This window comes from Porites lutea, chromosome 3, assembly GCF_958299795.1.
Source record: "Porites lutea chromosome 3, jaPorLute2.1, whole genome shotgun sequence".
Taxonomy (NCBI): domain Eukaryota; kingdom Metazoa; phylum Cnidaria; class Anthozoa; order Scleractinia; family Poritidae; genus Porites; species Porites lutea.
The window spans coordinates 27949752-27960510 of record NC_133203.1 but is presented as its reverse complement, the minus strand read 5'-3'; the positions used below and the strand labels follow the sequence as shown (position 1 = coordinate 27960510).

Genomic DNA, 10759 nt, shown 5'->3' with positions numbered 1-10759 from the left:
TAGCCGAGGTTGTTTACAATAGGTGAAACATTTTGAGCTCGGAGGTATGATTTCCATGCTCTGCTATATTAACACCATGATCATTAATTAGATACACTCAAGTTTTCTTGGGAAAGATACCTCATAAAGTTACTTCAGCAGACTCCTGCTTGAAAGGACTGATTTTGAGCTACAACCGCTTTTATCATTCATCCAAAATATGCGCCCTTTTCTGATTGGCGCAAAGGCCAACTGGTGCTTACCATATTTGGATGATGCGAGCAATATACCATCCATTTGATGGTGCATTTCTTTGGAAACGAGGTTGATCGATGGTACATTTGATTGGAAACGAGGCTGCATGGGAAATAGACCATCAATCAAACTCGCTTCCACGCGCGGCCGACTGGCTATTATTCACGAGTGAACTAAGAAATGGCGTTCACGGCTATCCGAAGATGAAGTAGCTGAATTTCTAACTAAAACTGCACGGAATAAATGTAAAAATACACAAAATATATCGCTCGTGGATAACATCCTCCTCGATCTGCATAATTCTTTACATCCAACTTAGCCTCATTCGATAATTGCTAAATATGTAACAATCGAACACTCTAAAATAGCTCTGGTGTGTTGTCTCGCCTTAGCTCACTGGCAATTGAATGACATAGCAATTTTCTGTTTCCCCCAATTTGATTTTCGCTGTAACATTGCATTTTTGATGTGATGTGTAAACAGCACAATAAGTGTATTCCTTTCTTACAAAAATAACGTTAGAGGTTTACCAAATACTAAACAAAGTTCATATACAAAGAACTCCGGCGCTGCCATACGTGTGGATGATAGAATGTGCTTAGCATAAGCAGAAAATCAGATCGGAGGTGAATAACATGCATATTATCTTGGTGTTTCGTAAAGAGTTGATTTAATGTATAAGACAAGAGCTCTCCGCTCGCATTTGAATTAGTGATATAAAATTTTCTTTACGAATCTTAATGATCCTTAGAAATGTTATATTTGTTAACAGTAGATAACAGCAAACCTGTAAGATTATAGGTAAATTTAGTAATTTTTGTAAAAAAAGAAAAAATAATTATGTAATTACAATATAGAGTAACAGGAACTTTAATTCTTTTATAGCCCAAATTTTTTTTTGTAATTACCCATTTTTGTATATTATTTGTCCTGTATTCATTATTTAGTTATGGTCATTTTTTGTAGCAATCAAATATTAAGTACTGTACCTTACCTTTATTGTAAACAGACCAATACCTCTATTTGAAGAGGCAATAAAGATTTTGTTTCTCTGTTAAAAGGATTGACGTTGCCTACATACCTGCATATAAACATACCTGAGAAGATCGCGAAAAAGGACGTGATTTGCACAGTACACTGGGGTCCACACACGTCCAAGTTCTATATTTTATTTATTTCTTTTCTTTTCTTCAGCTGTGAGCTACGGTAAGAAACAATTGAGGCGCTGATGGCCTGGCTGCGTTTTTCTATACGAGTCGACCTCAGCCAGCAGATGTACCTTAGTTGTTTTCTTTCGTTAACCCTTACGAAGATAGCCTGAATGGTCTTAATGTTCGTTCGCCGCCTCCTCAAGTCGCACTACCGTAAGGCGGGATGTTACTAAAACGAGGAACGGGAAACGGGGAACGGGGAACAAGAAAATGAAAAATGAGAACAAAACCTAACCCAACTTAAGGGGCTTTAGGAGGGTACATAAAACGAAGGGGCTTATATCCGTGGGGCTTATAATCGAATGTATTTTTGTTTACAGGTAGATGGGCCTATAAATTTTTGGCAAGGAGCTGGGGGAGGGGTTATGATTAAGGGCTTATAAGTTGGATTTTAAAGTTTATATTTCACCTGATAGAAGAACTATCGTGCGTTACACCGAGTAATTCACGTATTTTCGTTCTTATGTCACCTTTTTTTTTCACTCGCTAGTTTCCAAATTCTCAAAGTTACTGTAAAGTCTTAACAGTACTATCATGTTGAGGTAAATTTGGTATTTATTGCATGCACCGTTAAAAATTGAGGTTTCATTTGCATCAGATCACGCATAGGATTAAAAAGTCACACGTGCACAGTACATATAATAATAGCATCTAGAAGTGAAATCGTTGAAATGGTAACTTATTACGGTCTAGAATAAATTGTTTCTTAAAACGATGTTACTTGTCGCATAATTTGTAGAAAACGCGCAATGAATTTAATTGCGATAACTGCCGTTTGGTGGCGAAACATGTCGCGTTCACGTGAAAGTAGACTGCGCAGTTCACGGAAACAGCAGACAAAAGTAACCGCCGCAGCACGCGCTCGAACTTTAAATAGATTTCAAATAATTATCATGGTGTACTGTGATTTGCTCTCTTAGCTGATTCTTGATAAGTATAGGGGCGCAGGTGATGATACATAAATTTTCCCTATTTCTAGTTGGAAGTTTTTATAAGGAGCAGTCAGTTTTTTTAATGAAAGCTTTTGTTTTGAAGCAAATAACAGATTGATGACGCAGCCAAAACGACATCTCGTCTTTGTGTTTTTAGAGGCCGAGCTAGGCCGGTGAATATCATGATAAAAGATATCGTGGAATTTGATCAGCAGGTAGCTATAATTCTCTTTCTGATAAGACTAGTTTGGATTGTAAATTGCTTGGAGGCCCTTGCAAACAGGATAACCGATACCTGCTTTGCAGGTGAGGGTTGCCTTTGTTCATTTGGCCGCATTAAAGCCTCGGACAAGTATTAAGACTGAACAAACAAGAGAATGCGAGAAAAAAGTAGCGAAAGATTGAGTTATAACGTGCACAATGATTAACTGAGATGGTTAGCACTACAGCTATTGTAATATGCAGTATTGCCGCATTTGAGTCACTCCTCACTCTAACTGCCAACACCTTCACTGTATACATTTTCTGGTCTCATCGAAACAAGCTAAAACGCACTTCGTTTTTGCTAATTAACTTGGCTGTAGCGGATTTGCTCATCGGCTTTACAGAACCAGTAGCGATCGGAACAGTCGGAATACCACAGCGATTTGGCCAAGAATTCTACGGGAATGTTTCAACCACATTTCAAGCCGAATGTTCGCTACCATTTCAGTCACCTGCCTCGCTCTAATTTCCGTGGAACGAGCGTTTACATTTATTTGCCCATTTCGACATCGAGTGATAAGCACTCGAGCTTACATCCACAGTATCATTTTTGCATGGTTTTCAGGAATAACTGTGAGTGCATTCACTTTGCTCGCTGTAAATGGAGTAGTGGATTTTATCCATTGGTTAGTAGTCTATTGCTGTATTTTAGCTTCATGTTTGCTGACTATATGTGTTACCAAGAGCCATAATAGGACAGAGAGGGACACCCACAGTCACGCCTTTGGGATATCTTAATCCCAAAAAAGTTATTTTTAGAACTATGCGGACCATGCGGCAACAGTTTCCGGTAAATTGGTTGACTTCCGGAAGATTCAGCGCGCCAAATCGAGGCGGGGTCAATAAATGAAAAAAATGGCTGCTAAAGTGGAGGGACAATGCGGAGGGTGTGTACTTGATAAATTGTCCTTCTTCAACGAAGAACATACCATAGAAAATAGTTAAAACTTCTACACAAACGGATCCTTTACAAGAAACGGTAGAAATACAGTTAAAGCGACCGCGTGGACCATCGTTTTTGTTGGAACGGCTGGAAAGAGGACAAGTAGCATTGCGTTTTACACAAAATGCGCGGGTCCTACAAAGACGACCGTACAAGCGACCGTGTGGACGTATTTTCTGTTGAAAGAGGAAGGAAAAAAACGTATAAAGGTTTCCAGTATTTTTCTCAAGGACATGACCAGGAATCAAGTGGAAAACACCTTTCCCTGCCTTGACTGATATTTGGTACCGTACTTCACATTGGACAATTAACAATTATTCTTGAACACGAGGTGAATAGAAGCGGAATATTCGCGGCGAGGTTAATATTCCTAAAGCCACTATTCAGCAAGATTAAAAATCAGTAAGGAGACCATTTAAGTTCAATGTGATTGACGGTTTTGACGGATCAATTCATGTGTGAAAATCGGTATGTGCAAAAGTTTGATCTTTACAGAATTTTCAAACATTGCAAATCAAATGGCAGTTAAAAATCCTTTCGCAAACAATGGCCTAATAATGGGTTATATGGAATAGCCAGAACTTTAAATTCTGCTTCCCAGCCTGTGAAGAAAAGAAGAGCTTTGTTTTCATCTGTCGACTCGCCAAGTTAGGGAAGCAGCAAATTTGTGTTGTTCTTTAATAAGTGCAGACAATGGTGGCCCGGTTGCTCGAGGTAAGGCGCCGTTTCTCTGTAGTTTTCTTGACATTGAAATCTCGAAATTTCGTAAAGATTTGCTTTTAATTTTTTTGTCACAAGCTGAATTTGATTTCTGGGGAAAATTCGCCTTTGAAGGAAATGTTGAGTTTACACAGAAACCACCTCTTCTATTCAATTTGTAATTGTCAACATTCCATCGAGCGAAAAATACTGCTCAGTAAAGTTAATCGGAAAACGTTCTTGAATACTTTGAAGTCTTCCTTACCTTCAAAAAAAATGGACCCTAGCGAATTCTGAAAGGTTCTTACTCTAAAAAAGATTAGCAAAACACCGAGCTATCTCATTTTTTACTCGAGAGGCTAAAACACCACAAAGATCACTGAATTCTGAAAACGATTTTTGCTTGTAAAAGCTTTATTTGTGTAAGGCAGAAGCATATAACCCCGAAGCGTATAACTCTGTCGCAATGCTTCTGTGTAAGGTTATTTGTGTTTTTTCATGTTGAAATAAATACGACAGTATGATAATCTCATGTGGCGTTTATTTACTTTATGTGGTTTTACCAAGCCTAATATTTTCCTCATACACCTGTAATAATTAACTTTTACAGATCCTGCACCACAATGTGTAGCTAAGATTTCCATACAACCCCAAGCATTCATTATGTGCGTTAAATAATTAATGTAAGCTTGCTGTATGTATAATAAATGTAGGGGTTTGAATGCAAATCATACCACAGCATAATTCAAAGTTCAGGCATTCGTGGATGCACAGGACCTTTTGATGTTGTGTTTGCCACTTATTGATCCAGCAAGTTTTCTCTATTTTAGTAAGCACTCATGTTTTTAGGTGTCAGCTGCTGAATGTAGTCTTTTCTTTTTTTCGTCATAGAAAGCACTCAAAAGTATTAAGAATAAAAACTACTGCAATAAGTTCAAGCTGTTTATAGCTTCTTACTGAGTTGTGTCTTATTTTTTTTACCCCCTCCCACACAGAAAAAAATACAAACTTATAATAGTGTATGGCAAAACCTGTATATTTAAGCAGACCCCATATTAAAAGTTACATCCTATGTTAAGCAGATGAATAGCTCAGTATGTTTGAAAAGTTTCTAACCGTATTTTCAGAAAAAACAATGTTTTCAAAAATAAATGTATCCATACCCATTTTAAGGGGTATTTTCTTTGTGTTAAAAGGTTTCAACCAATCATTAGAGCTGCAAACATTATAGCCAACTGAAGAAAACTTTACATTAATTTTATGTTCCAGACATGCATGGGATATCTGTTTTATTCAGACTCATAAGATTTTGTCATAAGGATTCATATACATGCTGCTTTGCAAATTTTTCTTGAATTTTGCTGCGTAAACCAATCAGAAGTATAATACAGACAATAGTAAAGTGAGCACCTTTTTGCATTTCAACATGTTTAAACACTGACTTTATTGATATTAATGTTGCATTTCTGATACTCTTAAAGCTGAGTCTGCAGGCAGAGCAAGTTTGTGTGATCTTTTGCTTTTAAGGCATCCACCATGACACCCCAATCTTAGTTTTCCTTTTTGTTAGTTCAATAACGACACAGCAGTTCAATAAGTACACAACAGATCAGTAACCACACCAGTAGTTCAATGACTACACATCAGTTCATTGAGCGTAAACTACATATAGCTGCGGGAAAAATAACCACAAATACGTTAGTTATTTTTTAATAAAAATGCATAGCATTAAGTAAGTGGTAAATACTCATTTAGCTATGGTACGAGAACTAAAAAGATAAATAGCTATGTTACACTGTTATTAAGTTCTAGAGAGCTCACTAATATAGACGGGAACATAGACTGATGTTATTTTAAAAAATTTTAGTCCGCTCAGAAGGTCTGTCATTCTCATCAGGGGCACAGTGAACAGACCTGGAAAGAGAGTCAGCGCCGAAAGGGTGAAGCCAACTTGGCCCGGAGAAAACTTCAACTAAATAACCCGAACACGCGCGTTAATAAAGCAGAAAAAAATACAGTTAACCGTGGATGAAATCTTGTTTTTGGACTCTCTTTCCGCACGTTTCAAACTGTGGTACCACAGCTGGCCCTACGTGCTTGAGTTGACTGCCATCAATCTATGTTTAAAAATAGTTATTTTTACCGTACAAGTCCTGAACTTCCAACTTTCTTGGTTGTTTAAAACTTGAAAGGCAGCTGCTCGTTTCCTGACCATATTTCAAAAATCTGCTTTCGATATGATAATGTCTGTGCAAATATAAGAGATCATAACAATTGCAGGCGATGCCTCAGCAAGGTACCAACAGTTTTCTTTCCAAAACGAATTAGAAATAAAGTTTCAAATGCGTCTAACTCACCGCAGCTTGAATAAAAACAACTGGTAGGATGACTGCACTTTGTTTTCTTCACTCGATGGCTTACGTCATTTCATATCACGCGCAATTTCTTCAAATGTTAACTGGCAACCACCGTGAACTTTCGCGCGCAACTTGAAGGAGTTACGTCACAGTAATCCTAGTGTCCAAGTGAGGCCTTTTTCTCACTAGTTCGGTTTTCTTATTCCAAAGAAGATATAGAATTAAATTACATAAAGTTTATGTCTTTAAAAAATGTAAAAGCATCTAGAAGGAGACAAATTAATATTAATGTAGTGTGTACAATAACATATGTTGGTTGAGTTTGATCATCCAGGTGAACGTAGTCCTAAATAGGACTGTTGTTGTTGACAGTGACTATGTTCACCCGGACGATCAAACTCAACATACTTTTGAAATGACTCCAGGGTTCAAACCTTTCACAATAATGTGTGTGTCACTCAGATGGTCACACTCTTCCCAGTATTCCTCAAATTTCAAATCCCAAATGTATTGGCAGCCACATAGTTTAACAGAAGTATAAAAAATAATAAACAAATAAAAAAGTGCTCCCTTGCCCCAAAATATAGAACTTGCATTGTTTGTCAAACTTGTACATTATTTTCCCCAGTATCAATTCCGTGGCAAGGTCATGCAAAGATCTTAAAAGAGAATTCATGATTGCTAGTATTATTGTTCCTTCAATTCAACCTGTCAGAAAACAACAGAAAAGTTTGCAGACACAAGTTTGCAGACATATAGACTGCAAGCAGTCTCTCTTTTGCTTGGAAATGTGTAAGCGAGAGTATTTGAGCAGCGTATTCGAATTTTCACCCTCACAACTCACGCAACTTCACTGCTCAAATACTCTCGCCTACAGATTTTCAAGCGGAAGAGAGACTGCTCACAGTCTAAAAGACACACAACATAAAAATGATGTACCAGTTTTATAAAACCTTTACATGTTGTATTTTATATTATATCTTCAGGGAGGGAGCCAGCTTGGCATAAGGACACAGTTCTTCTCTCTTTGCATCCTCATTCATCCTTCTTTTTACCACCTATTTTTATGCATACAAGGTTGTTATAAATAAATAAAAAACCTGTAAAACTTTTAGAATTAGGGGGACATCCACACAAACTTTGCTGCTTTCTGCTTATTAGAGATATCCACTAAATACTGGTTTGTTTTTCTTAAATTGTGGAAAGAAACGTTTTGCCACATTTTGAGCTATTCGACTGCTGAATACAGGGTGTCTGCTTAATATGGGGTCTGCATACCATACAATGTAGAAAATGAGTTAATTAGGCTTTCACGGAGGAGGGGAGGTACAAGAAATAAGACATAATTATAAACAAGAAGCTATGCACAGCTTGAACTTATTGCAGTAGTTTATATTCTTAACACTTTTGAGTGCTTTCTATAGAGAAAAAAAGAAAAGACTACATTCAGCAGCCGACACCTAACACCATGAGTGCTTACTAAAGTAGACAAAACTTGCTGGATCAATAAGTGGCAAACACAACATCAAAAGGTCCTGTGCATCCAAACCCCTACATTTATTATGCATGCAGCAAGCTTATATTATTTAACACACATAACAAATGTTTGGGGTTGTATGGAAATCTTACCTATACATTGTGGTGCAGGATCTGTAAAGGTTAATTATTACAGGGTCGTACAGGTGTTTGAGGAAAATATGAGGCTTGGTAAAACAAACTCCAGATGAGATTATCATACTGTCGTATTTATTTCAACACCGTTTGCAACATGAAAAACACAAATAACCTTACACAAATAAAGTTTTTACAAGCAAAAATCGGTTTCAGGATACACACTCAGTTATAGTGTTTTAACCTCGCGAGTAAATAATTCGTGAGCTCGTTGTTTTGCTAATTTTTTTAGAGTAAGAACCTTTCAGAATTCGGCAAAATCCTTGGGTCTACTCTTTTGAAGGTATGAAAATACCTCAAAGTCTCAATATTTTTTGCTCGATGGAATGTTGACAATTACAGTTTAATCGAGTAGAAGGGGTGGGTGAACTCAACATTTCCTTTAAAGACGAATTTTCCCCCGAAATCAAATTCAACTGACTTATGAGAAAAAAAAATGAAAGTAAATGTTAACGAAAGCTATAGATTTCAATTAAAAAAGGACAGAGAAAACTACAGAGAAACGGCTCCTTACCTCTTAAGCAACCGGGCCACCATTGTCTGCACTTACAAAGAACAGCACAAATTAGCTGCACAAAAAACCTTTTTCCTCTAACTTGGCGAGTCGACAGATGAAAACAAAGCTCTACTTTTCTTCTTAGGCTTGAAAGTACAATTTAAACTTCTGGCGATTCCATATAACCCATATAGGCTATTGTTTCCGATTTGATTTGCAATGTTTGAAAATTCTGTGAAGATGAGACCTATTGTTTACCGATTTCCACGCATGATTTGATCTGTCAATCAAATTGAGCTTTTTGGTTTCTTTACTGATTTAGGAACATTAACCTCCGCTTCTATTAACCTCGTGTTCAATAAAGAATTGCTAATTGTCCAATGTGAAGTGCGGAACAAAATATCACTCAAGCAGGAAAAGGTGTGTTCCACAAGATTCCCGGTCACGTCCGTGACAAAAATACTGGAAAACTTTATACGTTCTTTTCCTTCCTCTTTCAATAGAAAATACGTCCACATGGTTGCTTGTACGGTCGTCTTTGTAGGACCCGTGCATTTTGTCTTCAACGCTTATCCGGGCCGCAATGCTTCTTGTCCTCTTTCCAGCTGTTCAAACAAAAACGATGGTCACGCGGTCGCTTTTACCGATTTCTACCGTTGCTTGTAAAGAACCCATTTGTGTAGAAGTTTTAAGCAGTTTTTATGGTAGGTTCTTTGTTGAAGAAGGCCAATTTATCAACTTCACATCAACCCTCCACTTGTGCCGCCATTTTTTTTTATTTGTTGACGCCGCCTCGCTTTGGCGCCCTGAAATCGTGAAAGCGAGTCTTCCGGAAGTCAACCAGTTTACCGGAAACTGTTTTCGCATGGTCCGCATAGTTCTAAAAATAACTTTTTTGGGATTAAGATATCCCGGCCAACGCCCTGAGTGTCCCTCTCTGTCCTATTATGGCTCTTGGTGTTACTTAGTTGATAGTCAGAAGAAAGGTTAATACTTGTCGACTGGATCCTGCAATGGTGAAAAATCACAGCAAAAACAGAGCTAATGATGAGAAACATCGTAGCACTAAATTTTCCAGGACTATGTCTATTATGATAGCTGTATCTCTTGGCCAGTCAGTGGCTTCCAAGCACCGCAATTTTTTCTGTTCACAGCTTTTATGCCATAGATGTGTCCCAATACCTCTTATCTACGCTTCTACAGTATTACGCCTGGCCAACTCTCTCGTCAATCCTGTCATACAGGTTTAGAATATCGACTTTATGAGAAGCAGTAGGTAACTTGATGTTAAATAAACAGTCAAAGGAATACAAAATTAACTGCTAGTCTTGAAATATTATATTTTATAATTATTTTAGATTTTCCAAAATGAGTAATAAGAAAATGCCGGCCATGATTGTTATCTTAAAGAACAAAAGAGTTGCCTTTATTTCGTTCAATTTTTCACTTGTTTTACTTCCTTTAAGCTTTACTGTCAATAAAACTGGAGTTTCTTTGAGCCTTGAAATCTAAACAGGATTTTAAAAAAATCTTAATCATAAACTCATGTTCTTATAAGATTTTAGAATCAGTTAATTTTGTTCGCATTGACTTACTTTCTTCCAACGTAGTGAGCTCATAAAAGTGAGGTGCCAACGACGATCTTTATTTCGTTGGAGACTAGAGGGCACATAATAACATTGCATAACATAAATAAGATAAGGCACAAAAAATTGTGTTTTGGCAGTTCATTGGGACGTTGGGCTACGCTTTGGTGATTTATCAGTGCTTGACTTTTTTATTTCCCCATGGAAATTTCGCCATTCGCTCTCTAAAACTTTCCAGTAGTCTTTCGAAAAATGATGTTTCTTAATGTCTCCCAATTACAATTGCGAACTGGTATAAAACGTACGTCATATCCCAATATTGATCAGTTCCACTTTAATAGGGACGAACCATTAATTTTTTGACTG

At 37.3% G+C, this 10759-nt stretch overlaps 1 long non-coding RNA gene across 1 annotated transcript; it reads right to left on the bottom strand.

Moving 5' to 3' along the window:
• Positions 1-5977: 5977 nt before the first annotated feature.
• LOC140930854 (uncharacterized) lies at positions 5978-6693 on the bottom strand. Its single transcript, XR_012164894.1, has 2 exons — positions 6641-6693; positions 5978-6530 (listed from the first exon to the last, which is right to left on the bottom strand). It is a non-coding gene; the product is annotated as an uncharacterized lncRNA (long non-coding RNA).
• Between the last annotated feature and the right edge of the window lie 4066 nt (positions 6694-10759).